The sequence below is a fragment of the Zalophus californianus genome, chromosome 8, assembly GCF_009762305.2.
Source record: "Zalophus californianus isolate mZalCal1 chromosome 8, mZalCal1.pri.v2, whole genome shotgun sequence".
Classification (NCBI taxonomy): Eukaryota; Metazoa; Chordata; class Mammalia; order Carnivora; family Otariidae; genus Zalophus; species Zalophus californianus.
In genome coordinates this window covers 53,161,149-53,173,319 of record NC_045602.1, presented here as the reverse complement: position 1 = coordinate 53,173,319, position 12,171 = coordinate 53,161,149, and the positions used below count along the sequence as shown (strand labels likewise).

The following is a 12,171-nucleotide window of genomic DNA, read 5'->3' as shown; positions in this document are numbered from 1 at the left end:
TATTTTCCATCATTTGGTCTTCTATATCGCTGATTCTCTCTTCTGCCTCATTTATCCTAGCAGTTAGTGCCCCCATTTTTGATTGTCCCTCATTAATAGCCTTTTTGATTTCGACTTGGTTAGATTTTAGTTCTTTTATTTCTCCAGAAAGGTTTCTCTAATAACTTCCATGCTTTTTTCAAGCCCAGCTAGTATCTTTAAAGTCATGATTCTGAACTCTAGGTCCAACATCGCACTAATGTCCGTATTGAGTAGGTCCCTGGCAGACGGTACTACCTCTTGTTCTTTTTGTTGAGGTGATTTTTTTCGTCTTGTCATTTTGTCCAGAGGAGAATAGATGAATGACAGAACAAAATGCTAACAGGTTAACAACGTCCCCAGAAAATATATTCTAATCAAATCAGAAAAGACCTGAAACCAGGGGAAAAGAAAGGGAAAGAAAGAAAAAAGAAAGAGAAAAAAAAAAAGATAAAGATAAAAACAAACAAAAACAGAACAAAACAAAAAAAAAACAGAATATGATCAAATATGATCAGGCTAATGCATAGATCAGTGCCACACACTAGATTTTGGGTGTATTTTAGTCTGTTAGAAAAGTGCCTCCTAAAATTTTAAAGAAAGAAAGACTTATATATGTACAAAATAAGGGTTGATACGATGAAGGAATGGAATATGACTGTAAAGATGAAAATTATAAAAAATTTTAAAAAAGGAATTGATAAGAAGATGTTTGAAAAAAGAAAGAAGAGGATTAAAAAAAAAGGAAAGAAAGAAAGAAAAAAACGGGGGGAGAATGTAATCAGGCAGGAGACTAGAACAAAGCCATACACTAGAGATTTAGGGTATATTTTGATTTGTTAGAAGAAACTGTATCTCAACATTTTAAAGAGAGAACACCTTATATATATATACTGCCAAAAATAAGGGTAACTACTATGAAGGGATATAATATGACTAAAAATGAAAAATAAAAATGTTTTTTTAAAAAAGGGATTGATAAGATGTTGTTTGAAAAAGGGAAAAAGAAAAATTAAAAAAAAAACAGTTAAAAAAATTAACTTTGAAAGATTAATGAATCATGGTAAAAAAGCCATGAATTCTATGTGCAGTATTCCCGTAGCGCTGGAGTTCTCCCGTTCTCATGGATCGGTAAACTCGGTCTTGGCTGGCTGTTCATGCTGATCTTCTGGGGGAGGGGCCTGTTGCCATGGTTCCCAAATGTCTTTGCCGGGGCAATTGGGCTAAGCAATCTGCTCGGGTTTGCTCTCGGGAGCTTTTGTTGCCTGCAAACTTTCCGTCCAGCGTTGGAGGACGACAGTGAAAATGGCGGCCTCCCAATCTCTGCCCCGAAAGAGCCGAGAACTCGGGGCCCCACTCCTCAGTGCGCCCCCAGAGAAAAGCAGTCAATCACTCCCGTCTCCCCGGTCTCCGGCCGCACTCCGTGTTCACCCGGCCTGTGACCGAGCGTTTCCATCTCTGGCACCCGACCCCCTGTGGAGTCTCCAAACCCAGCAGATCCCTGTGGTGCGCTCCCGCGCCGCTCCTCCCTGGGGAGGAAGGGGAGTCTCCCCGCATCTGCCGCTTGTTGGGTCCCTGCTGGAGGAGCAGTGGCCCGACTGGGCCGCGGATCACGGTTTATGGCAACCCCGAGCTGAGAGCCCATGCCTTGGCCTCGTCTCTGCAGCCGGCTTCCCCTCTCCGATACCTGGGAGCTGTGCTGCACTCAGGCGCCCCCGGTCTTTCTGTGACCCCGAGGGTCCTGAGACCACACTGTCCCACGAGGGTTCCACCCCCCACTTAGCCACTGGAGCGACGTCCCTCAGTGGAGCCGACTTCTAACAGTTCTGATTTTGTGCTCCGCGGCTCTATCACTTGCCAGACGCGGCCGACGGAGGCCCCCTCCCCCGCCGTCTGTCCTCCCAAATATCGCCTCGGATTCACTTCTCCGCACGTCCTCCCTTCCAGAAAGTGGTCACTTTTCTGTTCAGAGAGTTGTTGCTATTCTTTTCTTCGATCTCCTGTTGAGTTCTTAGGTGTTCAGAATGGTTTGATCCCTATCCAGCTGAATTCCTGAGACCAGATGAAATCCAGGTCTCCTACTCCTCCGCCATCTTGCTCCGCCCCCCCCATACGTTACATTTCTAAAAAGAAAACATGTTTTAAAAGCTACTATATTCAAGTATTTACAATATTTTTAAATAGATTTTATTTTAATTTTTTAAAGATTTTATTTATTTATTTGAAGAGAGAGACACAGCGAGAGAGGGAACACAAGCAGGAGGAGTGGGAGAGAGAGAAGCAGGCTTTCCGCTGAGCAGAGAGCCCGATGCGGGGCTCGATCCCAGGACACTAGGATCATGACCTGAGCCGAAGGCAGACGCTTAACAACTGAGCCATCCAGGCGCCCCTTTAAATAATTTTAATTTACACATAGTGAAATGCACTGCTATTAAGGTTACTGGTAGATGAGTTTTGACAAACATGGACCGTGTAACCTACTCCTCTATCAAGAAAGAACATTTCCTCGCTCCAGGAAGTTCCTTTATGCCTCTTTCAGGTTGGTCCCCTCCCTGCTCTCCACTCCACCCCAGAAATATAACCACTGTTCTGATTGTCATTACCATAGATTAGTTTTGCCTGTTCTAGAACATCCTATCAGTGGAACCATAGAATAGGTACTCTTGTGTGTCTGGCTTTTTTCACCGAGTGTTGTATTTTTGGCAATCCATCCACGTTACTATGAGCATGTCAGCAGTTTGTTCCTTCATGACTTTTTATTGCTGATTAGTATTTGTTGGGGATTATCATCAAAAAAGATATGACCACTGACTGACGTGGACAGTCAGAGGCTCCTCACTCCCGCCCGTCTGGAACGTGGGTTCCGCTTACTTTTCTTGCTCCCAGAGACTGCTCCAAGGAGATTGCCTTGAGGTGGTGATGTGTGGTTGAAGACAACTGCACGGTATATACGACTGAGCCCATTTAGGACCTCTTTATAAACTTTTTAAGATTTCAAGGATGAGTCTAGGGATCAATTTGTCTTGCTGCCGCTCAAGACAAGCCTCATATGTAAGTTCCCTTTGCCATTGTTAAAATTGTCACCTACCGACATGGAGCGGCTTGTTTTCTTCAGTCTTCCTGTGCCCTCTGCCTACAGGGGTCAGCTTCACATGATGCCAGGAAAGCTCCTGAGGAGGTTGTGGACCTACAGTATTCCATTGTATTGGATTCCAACTTTTGACATTTATTAACTTCCTGATTATTTAATAACTGAATAATATTTCATCGATAGTGCTCTAACGCCTGTGTCTAACCATTCATTTTTATTACTCTTTCCTACATCCTCCCTGTTTCCTTTGCCTGCTGCCACAAGAAGCCTTCCTGGGATAGAATCCCCTACCTCCCCAGAATGGATAATGGTACATTACACCCTGGAATTTGATCAATACGGTTACTGCAGGGCGACCAGGAACAAGTTTCCTGAGCTTATCTTTTTCCTGGAAGAAAGAGTCACTGAGAATGTTAATTGATAAGCTGAAACATCTTTGCAAATCCCTCCATTGATTCATCTTGTTAGATATTAATTTTAATCCCACAGTAGCCTCCCTCAGCAATGCAGTTTGTGTTAAAGTCGAATGCAGTGTTTTGGGCACCATCCAAAATTTTGCAATAAAGCCCCAAAAGAAACCTGTGAAACATTTCACTCAGAAAGTTGTCTCATAGTGAAGCCAATGGCTGAGTTGGGCCATGTTGGAATTTTGACAGCAAATCACCAGTTTGCTTATTACTTACTATTGATGCATAGTAGAAAAGAATGAAAGAACCTGTATTAATTTTCTAGGGCTGCCATAACAAAGTCCCACAAACTGCGTGGCTTAAAATAATAGAAATTTGTTGCCTCACAGTTCTGAGGCCAGGAATCCAAAATCAAGATGTTGGCAGGGTCAGAAGCCCTCTGCAAATCTGTAGGTGACTCCTTCCTTGCCTCTTCCTAGCTTCTGGGGGTTTCCTGGCAGTCCTAGGGTTAACTGTAATCTCTGCCTTCAGCATCATGTTGTGTTCTCCCTGGACATGTGTCTGTGTCTTCATGTGCTGTCTTTTTTTTTTTTTTTAAGATTTTACTTATTTATTTGACAGAGAGAGACACAGTGAGAGGGGGAACACAAGCAGGGGGAGTGGGAGAGGGAGAAGCAGCCTTCCTGCTGAGCAGGGAGCCCGATGCGGGGCTCGATCCCAGGACCCTGGGACCATGACTTGAGCCAAAGGCAGACACTTAACAACTGAGCCACCAAGGCGCCCTCACGTGCTGTCTTATAAGAACACCAGTCATATTGGATTAGGGGCTCACCCTACTCCAGAATGCCCTCATCTTAATGTAATTAATTACATCTACAATGACCCTATTTCCAAATAAGAATACATTCTGATGTCCTGGGGGTTAGGACTTCAACATATCTTTTGGGGGGTTACAATTCAACCTCTAACAGTGTCCAAGGAAGTTAATGTCATTGACTTCTACTTTCCTCTGTCAGGTGTATACAGAGTGGTGACTAAATGCTAGATGCTGACCATATCTAGGAGGTGAAGGCCTGGGCTTGCAGCAGGCAAGGCCCATACTCTCTGGTACCTGAGGCCTTTGGATGGGCTCGATGTGGACCACAGTGAGCAAAGTGTGTCCTCAGAGAGAGCTTCCCTAAGGGCATAAACATCCTCTGTTCCTCTAGATGGTCCACATTATGTCCTTGGGTGAAATTAAATCATCAGAGAGCCTTTGATCTATTCTACGTTGTTTTTGCCACCTGTACAAATGCTCTATTCTGGATTTTGCTTTGGCATTACCCCATGGGCTTACATTAAGATATTATCAGAGGGGCACCTGGGTGGCTCAGTTGTTAAGTGTCTGCCTTTGGCCCAGGTCATGATCCCAGGGTCCTGGGATCAAGCCCCGCATCGGGCTCCCTGCTCTGTGGGAAGCTCACTTCTCCCTCTCCCACTCCCCCTGCTTGTGTTCCTGCTCTCGCTGTCTCTCTCTCTGTCAAATAAATGAATAAAATCTTAAAAAAAAAAGAGAGATTATCAGAAATAGATATAAGAATGTTCACTCTTATATTTATTGTGGAGATCTTGTTGAAGTCATATTTAATAATTATGATGGCGATGATAGCCACTGAGTTTGAATTTTTGTTTTAGTGTTTACTACTTTGCTGGATTCTGTGCTAAATGCTTTGTTATATTATTCTGCTTCATTTTTTCAAGAACTCTGTGAGTTGATATCATTAATCTTAATGTACAGGTGAGAAAAATGAAACTCCCCCTATTGACAACCCAGCTAGAAAGGGTTGAAGCCGGGATGCCTGGGTGGCTCAGACGGTTAAGCGTCTGCCTTCAACTCAGGTCATGATCCCGGGGTCCTGGGATTGAGCCCCTGTTTCTCCCTCTGCCTCTGCTGCTCCCCCTGCTTGTGCTCTCTCACTTGCTGTCAGATAAATAAAATCTTAAAAAAAACACATTTCTAAAAAAAAGGAAAGGGTTGAAGCTAAGATTCAAAGCTGGGTCTATCCCACCCCAATATCCATGTTCCCCCTAGTAAGCTTTACTACCTCTCACTGTAGCCCAGTGTGTCTCCTTCACAAAGACCCACAGATGAAATTTCCCTCAATATCAGAATTCCCTTTATAGTGTTCGTGACCCTAAGAGTGATGTAGAGGAGATGGAACTCTCTTCATGAATATTAGATTTTACCGGATCATGGGCATAAGGCTATGGGTACATTTCAACCAAGGCTTATATAAGATATAAAACCCTTCTCACTCAATAATTCATATCATCTCCCTGTTCTGTTTCCTCCCATTACCATAACATCCTACCACCATTTACCAAAAAGGACGTTATCAGAAAAGTCAGGAGAAACAGACCTACTATGTGACCTGAGCCCTAAATTTAGCCTTACCCTCAGCTTGTGAGCCCTAGCATCGTAAAAGCACATAGCACCATCTATGAACAGAGGAAGGTATCCAGCTTGGTCTGAACCCCATTGACATCCTGGTGCCAAGAAGATCACTTAGATCCTCCCCATGTGCAACCTCAGCCAATCAAATGCACACCACAATGCAGACACCTGACAAATTAACTAAGGGAAAGGAGACGAGGCAGAACAGTTCTAATGCTGATCATGACTAATTGGGTCATTTTTAAGGACAAGAAAACAGAATTCAGAATATCAAAACATGGGTTGCTGAAGGGCTGTAATAATGCTTAGTGTCCAATACGGAGAGGAAGATATATTTAAAATCAAAGCTAGTGGGGCGCCTGGGTGGCTCTGTCGGTTAGGCGTCCCAACTCTTGATTTCAGCTCAGGTCATGATCTCAGGGTCATGAGATCACGCCCCGTGTCAGGCTCCAGGCTGGGGCATGGAGACTGCTTGGGACTCTCTCTCTCTTTTTTTTTTTTTTTTTAAAGATTTTATTTACTTATTTGATAGACAGAGACAGCGAGAGAGGGAACACAAGCAGAGGGAGTGGGAGAGGGAGAAGCAGGCCTCCCGCTGAGCAGGGAGCCCGATGCAGGGCTCGATCCCAGGACCCTGGGACCACGACCTGAGCCGAAGGCAGACGCTTAACGACTGAGCCACCCAGGCGCCCCGGGACTCTCTCTCTTGTTCCCTCTGCTCCTACCCTCTCTTCTCTCTGTCTCCCCCCTCCTCTCTAAAAAACAAAACAAAAACCCAAAGCTAGTTTGATTCTACTCTCTACTGCTAAATCAAGGAGCCCAGAAGAGCTCTAGTAATGCAGATTGCCTCTCTGTAATCTCAGTACAAAGAAAAGCAGGGCAGTTCTGGGGCAACTGGTCTCTTTTCCTCTTACAGACACAGTGAATCTCTCATTACTGATTACAGTTCCCTCTTGCTTTGGCTTCTAGGCAGAGAAATCTGTGGCTTCCCTCTAATAACTGTATAGGCTCTTAAGGTCTGCATTTTGGTTTCCTTCCCACCCCCCTAGCTTTACCTTAGTTTTCTGTGTTTTATGCCCTGTCACTGAATTTCCCCATCTACTTATTTACATATTTATTTATTTTTAAAGATTTATTTATTTATTTGGGAGAGAGAACAGGGGAGGGGCAAAGGGAGAGGGAGAGAGAGAATCCTTAGGTAGACCTGGACCCCGACATGGGGTTTGATCCCAGAACCCTGAGATCATGACCTGAGCTGAAATCAAGAGCAGGCCACCTAACCGACTGAGCCACCCAGGCACCCCTATTTATTTGATTTTATTTATATATTTGAGAGAGAGCGAAAGTGAGAGAGATCACAGAGGGAGAGGGAGAAGCAGACTTGCCGCTGAGCAAGGAGCCCAGTAGGGGATTCGATCCCAGGATCCTGAGATCATGATCTGAGCCAAAGGCAGACGCTTAACTGACTGAGTCACCCAGGAGTCTGATTTTTCATATTGCATTATATGTGTTTGTCTACACTACCTCCCACAACATAAATCACGTATTAATAAATCAGTAAATATATTCAAGACATTCAGGGCACCTTGATCTTAATCAGTAAATTATCTCTAAATCATTAATACAACGGCGGTGGTCCCTACTGGTCACTGGCCTCTGTTTTGCTTGCTGTTGTTTTTAATTTTTGATTTTTATTTTGACAGGATCAGGTTCACTCATCTTAAATTTTTATTTATTAGTTTTTAAAATTCCAGTGTCATTGACATACAGTGTTACATTAGTTTCAGGTGTACAATATAGTGATTCAGCAACTCTTTACATGACTCAGCGCTCATCATAATAGTACTCTCAATCCCAATCACCTATTTCCACATCCCTGCCCCCTCCCCTTTGGTAACCATCAGTTTGTTCACTGTAGTTAAAAGTCTGTTTTTCTGTTTGTCTTCTTTTTCTTTGTTCATTTGCTTTATTTCTTAAATTCCACATATGAGCGACATCATATGGTGTTTGTCTTTCTCTGATTGACTTATTCCATTTAGCATAATACTCTAGATCTATCCATGTTGCTGCAAATGGCAAGATTTCATTCTTTTTAAATTTTTTACTCATTTCTTTTTAAAGTTACTTATTTATTTCAGAGAGAGAGAGATTGAGCACAAGTGGAGGGGGGAGGAGCAGAGGGAGAGGGAGAAGCAGACTCCCCGCTGAGCAGGAAGCCTGATGTGGGACTCGATCCCAGGACCCTGGGGTCATGACCTGAGCTGAAGGCAGACGCTTAGCCAACTGAGCCACCCAGGTGCCCTTCATTCTTTTTTTTTATGGCTGAGTAATATTCCATTGTATTATATCTACCACATCCTCTTTATCCATTCATCTATGTGGACGAACACTTGGGTTGATTCCATATTTTGGCTATTGTAAATAATGTTGCAATAAAAATATGGGTGCATATATCCTTTTGAGTTAGTGTTTTTGCTTTCTTTGGAATACCCAGTAGTCGAATTACTGAATCATACGGTAGTTCTGTTTTTACTTTTTTGAAGAACCTCCATACTGTCTTCCACAGTGGCTGCACCAGTTTGCATTCCTGCCAGCAGCAACAAGGGTTCCTTTTTATTCCACATCCTTGTCAGCACTTGTTGTTTCTTGTTTTTGATCTTAGCCATTCTGACAGGTGTGAGGTGATACCTCATTGTGGTTTTGATTTGCCTTTCCCTAGTGATGAGTGATGTTGAGCATCTTTTCTTGTGTCCATTGGCCATCAGTATGTCTTCTTGGAAGAATCTCTATTCATGTCTTCTGCCCATTTTTAGATTATTTGTTTTTTTGATGTTGAGTTTGTGTAAATGTCATGAGCACGCTATGAAGGCGCATACATGAGTTGTGTCTTTCCACAATGTCAGCTTTATTCAATCCTAAAGCAAAGTCAAATCACAATTATAAAGCGGGTTCAGGATTCCAAACCCAATGACAATTCACATGTGATTAAACTTGGCTTCTTATACAGCACACAAGCCAGGACAGAAGACAAGCCACACAACAAACAAGCTCACAGAAGGGTGCAGGAAGTTAAGGAACCAAACGTGAAGTCAGTCTGTGGGCCCGCAGTTGAGATAAGGCCTTGGTCTGGTCCGGGTCAGCTCTCGGCACTACTGCTTCTGATGTTCAAGCAGTGAAGGATCGCGGTTCTGTTCGAAGATCAATCCAGCAGAGCCTTCAGTGGCAGTTGCCTTTTTTAAGTGGTCAGACATAGAGGGGTCATGTCTGAAGAGTCTGACAGTTTGCTGCCAAAATCCTTCCCTTTTTAAAGGGATTTAATCAGTTTTGGGTCCCCGCAGACCTCCTCTGGTTCTGCTCCTTATCAGTTCTGGAGTGTCAGCTGACGCTGGTCCCCACCATATCTCCTAGCTGCAGTACCTTAACTGCTTGCGTCATTGCTTGACCCAGGCTCCTGCTTGAAATGAGGGACTCCATTTTGCTCTCTACAATAAATTACGTATATATTCTGGATATTAACCCCTTATCGGATATATCATTTGGAAATATCTTCTCCCATTCGGTGGGTTGTCTCTTTGTTTTGTTGATGGTTCCCTGCACTGTGCAAAAGCTTTTCATTTTGGTGTAGTCCCAGTAGTTTAATTTTGCTTTTGTTTCTCTTGCCTTTGGAGACATATCTAGAAAAATGTTTCTACCTCTGATGTCAAAGAGATTACTGCCTATGGTTTCTTCTAGGAATTTTATGGTTTCAGGTCTCACATTTAGGTCTTTAAATAAACTCAAAAAATAAACTCAAAATCCCATTTTGAGTTTATTTTTGTGTATGGTGTAGGAAAGTGGTCCAGTTTCATTCTTTTGCACGTAGCTGTCTAGCTTACCCAACACCATTTGTTGAAGAGACTTTCTCCTATTGTGTATTCTTGCCTCCTTTCTTGAAGATCAATTGACTGTATAATAATGGGGTTATTTCTGGGCTCTCTATTCTGTTCCATTGGTCTGTGTGTCTATTTTTGTGCCAGTACCATATTGTTTTGATTACTACAGCTTATAGTATATCTTGAAATCTGGGATGGTGATACCTCCAGTTTTGTTTTTTTTCGGATTGCTTTGGCTATGCAGGATCTTTTGTGGTTTCATACAAATTCTACTGTTATTTTTTTCTAGTTCTGTGAAAAATGCTGTTGGTATTTTGATAGGGATTACATTAAATCTGTAGATTGCTTTGGGTAGTATGGACATTTTAACAATATTTGTTGTCCCAATCCATGAACATGGAATATCTTTCCATTTGTTTGTGTCATCTTCAATTTCTTTTATCAGTGGTTTATAGTTTTCAGAGTACAGGTCTTTTACCTCAGGTTCACTAACTTTTAATCCCTTGTAACATCAGAGTACCTCTTACTTTAAGGCATTTGATCATTTCTAGTGATGCTAGTCATCATCTCTGTTGTCCAGGGTGGCTCTCTCCTCCTCATGACTTTCCATTTTCCCCTCTGCCCACTCAGTCAGGCTTCAGTCTCCTCCAGTCTACTGTAAAAGGTCTTGTCAGGGTCACCAGGAACCTCCGTGTTGCCAAATCTGACCATTCCTTTGGTGTCCTCCTCTTCCACTACCCTTGGCACACACTGACCCCTCCCTCCTTCCTCAGCCTCTGGACAACATGCTATCCCGGGTTTCCTTTTACTTCAAGGATCCTTCCTTCCTTCCTTCCTTCCTTCCTTCCTTCCTTCCTTCCTTCCTTCCTTCCTCCATTCCTTCCTTCCTTCCTTCCTTCCTTCCTTCCTTCCTTCCTTCCTTCCTTCCTTCCTTCCTTCCTTCCTTCCTTTTATTTATTTGAGAGAGAGAGAGCACAAGAGAGCACAAGCACAGGGAGGGGCAGAGGGAGAGGGAGAAGCAGGCTCCCCACTGAGCAGGGAGCCCATGTGGAGCTCAGTCCCAGGACCCTGGGATCAGGACCTGAGCCAGAGGCAGACTCTTAACCGGCTGAGCCACCCAGGCGCCCCAAGGACCGATCTTTCTTGATCATCCTTTCTAGGCTCTCCTCTGCTTGACTTCTACTACCGGAGAGGCCCAGGCTTGTCCTAGGACCCCTGTTGTTGAAATCGCTTCCTCCCTAGGTCATTTCATCCAATACCATCCACATGCTGATGTGTCTCGATTTGATTTCTGCTTATATTTTATAACCAGCTGTGCTTTTTACAACTCCACTTGAGTGTTTAATGGACATCCCAAGCTTAACGTTTTGAAAATAGAACTTCTAAATCCCACTCCCCCTGCCTTCCACCCCCGATGCCAAATCTGGTAGGTCTCTAGTTTTCCCCATTTGGGTAAATGATACCGCTCTGCCCTCGGCTGCTCAGGGGAAAGATTTAGAGTTACACTTGATTCTTTTCTTTCCTCACCTCCCACATCCGTCCATCAGCAAGTTCTGTCGCCTTTGCTCCAAAATATGTGCTGAGTCTGCCTGTTTCTTCCCGTTTCAAATCTTTCACCCTTATCTAGCATCATGTCTATGGGGCTTGCTCCAGATTCCTAACTGGTCTCTGCCTCTCCCTTCAGCAGCCTGAGAGATCTTTTTTAACATGTAAACCAGATCATACCCCTTCATCCCCTTGCTTAAAACCTGCCAGTGGCTTCCCACTGCACGTAGGACAGACAATAAACCCCTTACCCCAGTGCGGGCTGCCTTGTTCTGGCCCCAGCCCAGATCTCTGATTTTCCTTCTCCCTTTTTCATTTTTGAAACTTTTATTATGGAAAAGTGTAAAACATAGGAAAGTAGTAGACTGAGTATTAAAAAGAACCCCTGTGTGCCTACCAATAATTCTTTTCTTAACTCATGGTCAGTCTTGTTTCTTCTTTATCTCCACTTACTTCCCCTGACCTGTGTTATTTTGAAGCAAATTCCGGACATCTTATCCTCTCATCTGTAAACCCTTTCAATCTATATGAGATTAAAACTCTCAAAAATAAAATATAACCACCGTACCATTATCATACCTAAAAATGTTAATGCTAGTTTCTTAATGTCATCAAATATCAAGTCAGTGTTCAGATTTCCAGTTGTCTCATAACTCATTTTTTTTAGTGTTGATTTAGGATCCAAATTATGATTATTGATATGCCTTTTTAAATCTCTTTTAAGCTATTATTCTCCCCGCCCCCATTTCTCTCTTTTCTTACTCTCTTTGCAGTTGATTTGTTGATAAACCTAGATCATTCATC

General features: G+C 43.2%; 1 protein-coding gene across 1 annotated transcript in view; it reads left to right on the top strand.

Moving 5' to 3' along the window:
- ANXA4 (annexin A4) overlaps nucleotides 1-12,171 on the top strand; it is a 74,468-nt gene that overhangs the window by 34,718 nt on the left and 27,579 nt on the right. The gene's annotated exons all lie outside the window — the stretch shown is intronic.